At 35.9% G+C, this 7,205-nt stretch overlaps 1 pseudogene across 1 annotated transcript; it reads right to left on the bottom strand.

The window, feature by feature from the left end:
• Nucleotides 1-4,513: 4,513 nt before the first annotated feature.
• Nucleotides 4,514-6,197, bottom strand: LOC306638893 (olfactory receptor 1165-like; annotated as a pseudogene). The gene is made up of 2 exons: nucleotides 5,164-6,197; nucleotides 4,514-4,762 (listed from the first exon to the last, which is right to left on the bottom strand). The product of its transcript is annotated as an olfactory receptor 1165-like (transcript).
• Nucleotides 6,198-7,205: the final 1,008 nt, after the last annotated feature.

Raw genomic sequence — 7,205 nt, 5'->3', positions numbered from 1 at the left:
CCAGTCTTATTGATAAAAATATTAGAACAATAGAAAACAATTTTCAAAAGGAAGAAAATATTTGTTTAAGAAGTAGATTTGCCCCCAGTGAAAAGGACTCTAATGAAATAAAATATGAAAGTAGACTTGAATAATAAATCTAGTACACTCAGTCTCAAGAACATGTGATCCATATCTTCTTGGATTTTCAATAAGTTTTCCATGACAATAATATTATCAATCAATTAGTGTTAACTTACACACCACTAAATCCAAATAGATTGAGATTGTAAAGACATGTGATATTAATATTTTCTGAAAGTATTCTTTTAAAAATATAACAGCAATCCATGTAGAAATTTCTTCAGTTAAAAAGATAAGAAGTGCCTCAATTTGATAAAGGATATTCACATGAAAACTAAAACTGTTTTCATGAAACTTCATATAATTTTGAAATTATAATGAGATATTATTATCATTTTTTTCATATTGGCTCACATAAATTTTAAGATGTATAGCTGGTAATGCATACATACATTTAAACAAATGATGTGGAGGGAGATGCTTTATAAGTAGATAAATGTATCATCATCAGAAGACATGACTTTTTACACAAAAAAAACCACATAGAATGTACAGACTAATGTTATACAAATGTTTGAAGTGGAGAATACTGTAAATGCATGAATTTGACCACTATGTTAAATACATGTGTATTGAAAAACACTACTACTCTATAAATTTGTAAAATTATACACAATTAGATATAAAAATTTCAAAAATCTTTAATAAAATATGTACACTCACCTATGTATTTTATAATCTAATACACTGGAAATTAAATTGTAATCCATGGTTGACTGAAAATTAAAATTTGAGGTGATTATTTTTAATATTGCAATATTCAATAAGTGTTGAATATACCTAAATGGTAAGTTGTATAAGGCATGTGTTTTGAGATAGTGTTATAGGAAGATTTTTTTCAAGTTTTATTTGGTTGAACAAAGAAATCTTAGGGAAAAACAGGTGTCTCCTAATAGGTTAGAGTGAACCTGTGATGTATGCGTATGTTCCCTGTTCTCTATGCTACATGGTGGTCAAGAAACAAAGACAAGAGAAGTTCTTATATTTTATCTCAATGAGCCATTAAGTGAAGGCAATCAAGTGAACTAAAAAATAATAGAAAACTTCAGTAAATCAAGTTACATTCATGGGTTATCTTTTATACATACTAAGGCATCTGGCACTATTAAGAAAGAATATGTTGAGTTATACTAATTTTCATGAATTTGGAGATATTGAGTCTAATTCCTCACTCCTACCAGTACCCTGACCGATGACATATAACTTTCTATTTCTATAAGAGGGGATATTACTTTCTCTCCACTTGATTTTTGACTTAACCATGTTATTTGTTCAGACTCATAAAATTTATCACTGGAGAGTCAATCAGCAACTTACAGTATTTTATTATTGGCAAAGTCTATTGTAACTTTTACTATGAACAAATACAAGTAGGCAAATGGTCCAAGGAAGATGACAGACAGACCTAAGTTGAAGGTGACCTGAACAAGTCAGCTCCTTCTCAAGCCAAAACAGCTCAATTCATATATTCAGAACTACCTCGGTCATTGATCTAGTAGTTAAAGACTGCATATTACACTTTTCATCTAAAAGTAGCTGATGACTGAATAATGTGTGTGTGTTACCTCAACATTCTTGTTTCACAAGAAGATTATGAAATAAATGGGGTGAAATAATTGAGATTGCTACATTTTTTTCACAAATGAAAATTCATCTAAAATTATTCTACTCAAATTTTCAAAATTGTTAGGATTTGAAAAAAGAAGAATGTTTATACATTTTTGGGGGAACTGAAAATTGGTGCAACCACTCTGGAAAGCAGGATAAAGATTCCTCAAAATCTAGGAATAAAACCACCATCTTATCAAGTTATACCACTCCTTGGTAGTATATGCAAAGAAGTTAAAATCAGCAAACTACAGTGACACAGCCACATCAATGTTCATAGCAGCTCAATTCACAATAGGTAAGCTACCAACCCAGGTGTCCAATAAATGAATGCATAAGGAAAATGTGGTGTATGTATACACAATTGAATATTATTCATTCATAAAGAAAAACGCCTTTATGACATTTGCTGGTAGATGGATGAATCTGGAGACTGTCATGCTAAGTGAATTGAGCCAATCCCAAAACCAAAGATCTAATGTTCTCTCTGATATGTGTATGCAAACACGCAACAGGATGGGGAGAGGGGGAGAATAGAAGTTCAGTGGATTAGACAAAGGGGAATGAAGGGAAGGAAAGGGGGATAGAATTAGGAAAGACTATAGGATGAATCTGACATAACTGCCCTGTATTCATATGCCACAGTGAATGTCAACATCATGTACACCCACAATACTGGAATACTAGTTAGAATAAAATATACTCTTCGTTTGTATAAATATGTCCATATAGACTTTACTGGCATGTATAACTAAAAAGAACAAAAATAAATACATAAAATGCCAAATAAAATTTGACTACTTAAAAATCTGAAGTTTTAAAGATAGGTAAGATTTTGTTTTTGTTTGCCTCCAAAAGGTTCAATGCCAACAACCCATGTGGAAATAAATGTGAATAATTTTAGAGGTTTCATCTTTTATGATAAGCAGCTCTTTGCTTACTAGTTTTGCACTATGTGGTACATGTCCTTATGCAAATTATAATTTTTGATGATATCCCCCAAAACTAATATTTCCCAAGATTTTAAATTGAACTTAATATTGACCTGACAATGACATGGTATAGTAAAACAGAAACGTTCAATATGACATCTAAATAAAAGATTTGATATAAATCTTCTGAGACTTTAAGCAAGATAATTTTAGTTTTTGAAAGTTACTGTACTAAAGAGTAGGGCGAACAGACATCAGGATCCTGCTTGGAGATTTATCACAGATTCATGTGCTGATTTTTTGTGGAACAATAGTGCTACTAGTCTCAGAAGTAATTGGTATCACTAAAGTTATGGTGTAACAATTGGGTTTTGGTAATCTTTCTGATGCCTCAATTCACATCTTGCTCCTGAGGCTATAGATGGTGGGCAGAGCATGGGATGGCCACTCTATGATAGGCAGGCCACTTTGGCAACAAGTCATTGCATTTTAGAAGTAAGAACACAGCAAAGAAAAGAACTGTGCCATGAACATAGCAATGACAGTATGATAAAGACTCATGTAGAGGAGGTTTGTAGCACCCACAGTTGAAAGCATTTTCATGATCAAAATGAAACATGGGACACACAATGATCAAAAGCCTGCATATTTCATTAGAAAAGGCAAATGCAAAAGTACTGTTCTGCATTAGGTAGGGGACAGAGCAGGAAAAGCATCAACAGGACTATGCTCACAAAGTTATATGTCGACATAGTTGCACCAAAGACAAAGCCAACCACAAGTACATGGATAATAAGGAACTGATGAAAGCCCTAGAGTATGTCACAGTCGATAGAAAGGTGAGAGCTTTAGAACATTGTAACTGTGTGGAAAGGAGGGTTACAAACTGCTACAAACCACTCCTAACACACCACTGCCAATATGACTATATCTGCCCCCAAGAGAATGCACACAAAAAATTGCTCAATGCATCCTGAGAAAGACATGATTTCTTCTTCTACAAACAAGTTTTCTAACAATTTGGAAATAACTCAATTAGATTAACAGAAATCCACAGAAGGCAGACCTCCAAAACAATGTTCATAGAAGCACAATAAGAGACTAAAAAGGAAACAATGCCAAATAAAAATAAACAGTAGTATGAATAAACTAATTTATGACTTAAACATAGTTGTGAACAAAATCCTGAAAAACAACACCAGATAAAATGGAATGTATATGTCAAGATTTAGTTTAAATGCATTTCAAATGCAGAAAAAAATAAAATGTGCATGTTCAAAACCTATATGAACAGATTGAACTGTAAAGAGAAAGGTTATGGATATCACAATATCAAGACAGAGCACACAAAGGGCGTGGGAAGGTGCTTATGTGCCAACTAAATAGTGTTGCTTGTGTTCTGCCTTCGCTTTGTTGGAGGAACACACGGAGAATCATTATTAGAAAGTTCTTGTGTGTAAGGATGCCACATTGGGAGAGAGAATGACAGAACACTGAAAATGCAGAAAGGAAATGAAGTGTGAGAAGGGGAAGAGAGTGAAGAGGAAGGGAAGGTTGAAACAAAAGATAAATACTTAAGCTCTAAAATATCGATTGTGGACATCATAGAGGACCATGGTTTAGCCTACTACATTTTAGTTGAGGCAAAAGCAGGATTACTTTTCTCTTTTTTCCCCTTCACTCATAAGTGATTTAAAGTATAACTTGATTTGACAATCAATATATATCTCAATCTCACAAATTCTCTAAACAATGTCATAGCATTATTTGAAGAGACAATTGAAAACAATGCAATGTTGAATCCAAGTTATTTTGAAGTTGGAAGAGAAACACATGTATGTGTGTAACTATCATGAGTGAGAAAGTATATTAAAGTGCACTAACTTTCTCAAGCTCTCCTTGACATCTTTATTTCTTAGGCTGTAGATAAGGGGGTTTAGCATGGGGATGACCATGCTGTACAACACCATGGAATATTTGACGAGGAGCAAGGAGCTTTTAGATTTGAGAACACAGTAGAGAAAGAGGATGACCCCATGGCAGAAGCAGATGGCAGCCAGGTGGGAGCCACAGGTGGAGAAGGCTTTTCTTAGGCCACCCTTAGAAGGGATCTTTTTTTTTTTTTTTTTTTTTTATTGTAAACAAATGGGATACATGTTGTTTCTCTGTTTGTACATGGCATAAAGAGAAATGCAAATCAAAACCACCCTAAGATTCCATCTCACCCCATTTAGAATGGCGATTATCAAGAATACGAGCAACAACAGGTGTTGGCGAGGACGTGGGGAGAAAGGTACACTCATACATTGCTGGTGGGGCTGCAAATTAGTGCAGCCACTCTGGAAAGCAGTGTGGAGATTCCTTAGAAAACTTGGAATGGACCCTCCATTTGACCCAGCTATCCCACTCCTTGGCCTATACCCAAAGGACTTAAAATCAGCATACTACAGAGATACAGCCACATCAATGTTCATAGCTGCTCAATTCACAATAGCCAGACTGTAGAAGGGATCTTGATGACTGTAATGACTATGATGACATAGGAGGTAAGGATGATCAGCAGGCTGCAAACCTCGTTGAACATACAGATGACTAAACATGCCAGCTGGCTGATGGAGGAATCCAAGCAGGATGCGGAGATGATGGCAGAGTACTCACAGCAAAAGTGATTGATGATTCCAGAGCCACAGTAAGATAGTGCCAGGAGAAAATACGTGAGCGTGGAGGAACAGATTCCACCCCATATGTAACTTCCAGCCACCAGGAGAGCGCACAGCTTTCGCGACATAGCAACCATGTAGAGCAGGGGGTTACAAACAGCCACAAACCGGTCATAGGCCATCACTGCCAAAATAAATGTTTGTGTAATGACACACGTGCAGCCAAAGAAAAACCGTGCTATGCATCCTTTGAAGGACATGCTTCTGTCCTCCACAATCAAGAGGTCCAAAAGTTTGGGTGTAATTGTGGTGGTGTAGCAAAAATCAACAAAGGATAAATGGCTGAGGAAAAAGTACATGGGAGTGTGGAGTTTGGGGTTGATCCTGATAATCAATATCATGTCGAGGTTTTCCAGCACAGAAATTGTGTAGATGATCAAGAACACCAGGGAAGGGGCACCTGGAGCTTTGGATATTCTGAGAAGCCCAAGAAGACAAAGGTGAAGACTGCACTCTGGTTCCTGTCCTGCATCCGGCTCTTGTTGGAGGAAATCTGAGAGTTCATCCTGAGCGGCTGAAAGAGCAGAGAGACTGGTGTCATGAAAGGAAAGCAGAGGAGCATGTCTCAGGACATTGCAGAGCCGAGGTGGCTAAGCACGCCTGCCAGTGGGGATCCTCGCAGAGGGTTTCGCCAGATATTCCTTGTTTTTAATCCAGTCAGGGAAGAGGGCAGATAAACATTCCTGCAGCTTCATTGGTACTGAGCAGTTCTTTATGGATATTTTAGTTTTACTATTCCTAGAAACATCCTGTAATCAAAGTTGCTTAGAATCTCCTTTGGTCATTAGAAACTGATCCATGTTCTCTAATAACATTGACACATGTTTCTCAGTGATGTTGTTACCCTTTGACCATCTGAAAAAGCTCTGGTATCTAAATGATTTCACCTCTGAGGAAAAATGTTAAGCTGTCTTTTAATTTTCAGAAAATTATCATCTTGTTTATGATGGTGTAGTACTTCATTTCACTTCATATGTCTATTTATCTGTCTTTCTGCCAGTCTTTCTCTCTCCCCCCCATATATATATATACACACATATATACTATACATTTTATTATATATATCATATATTTATTGAATATATATTTATTATATATTTTTAAAATGAAAATGATATCATATTTCCCAGAAATTCATACCAATAAAATGTGCATTAACAAAAACCATAGAAATTATATAATCTCTTGTATACAAAGAAATTATATACATAAACTACATATAAAACATTGTATACATGAGGCACAGGGTTCAATCTGCAGTACCACATAAAAATAAATTGCGGGGGCGTCTGGAATTCCATCCAGTGCTTGACAAAGATCCTCTGGAGGATGTTTGCAAAGGCTCATCCTAAAAGGAACTGCCGGATGCTTTCCTCCGGAGCATGGTGATTTTTCTGCTGTGTTTTTCTGATAATATATTACTCATTTCAGTCTGAATGGATTGCTTAAGGGGATGAGGGGAATATAACAAAAATTCCAGAAAATATTACCTACAATCTGAAAGACAATGGGTCTTTACCACTAACAAAGTTAAAAATAATTTTGCAACCGTGCAATGAGTCCCTGAAAGCCTCTGGAGAAAATAGATACAGATCTGCCTTTGTCTCCAACAAGCTGGTTAAATTCTAATGATGGTTTTGTTTATGTGTGGTGGTGAGGTAAGAGAATAAGGTTTCACAACATTCCTTCCTTCCTACAAAGAATAGGTCACCCCTATAATAAATGCTGGTACACAATAACCATTGGGACCACTGACCTCCTGTAGCCCTTAACTCAGCAATTTAGATATTAACCAGATGGACCTAGTAGAAATGGTCACCTG

Source organism: Sciurus vulgaris (genome assembly GCF_902686455.1).
Source record: "Sciurus vulgaris genome assembly, chromosome: 11".
Taxonomy (NCBI): Eukaryota; Metazoa; Chordata; class Mammalia; order Rodentia; family Sciuridae; genus Sciurus; species Sciurus vulgaris.
This window is presented reverse-complemented; position numbering and strand designations above follow the sequence as displayed.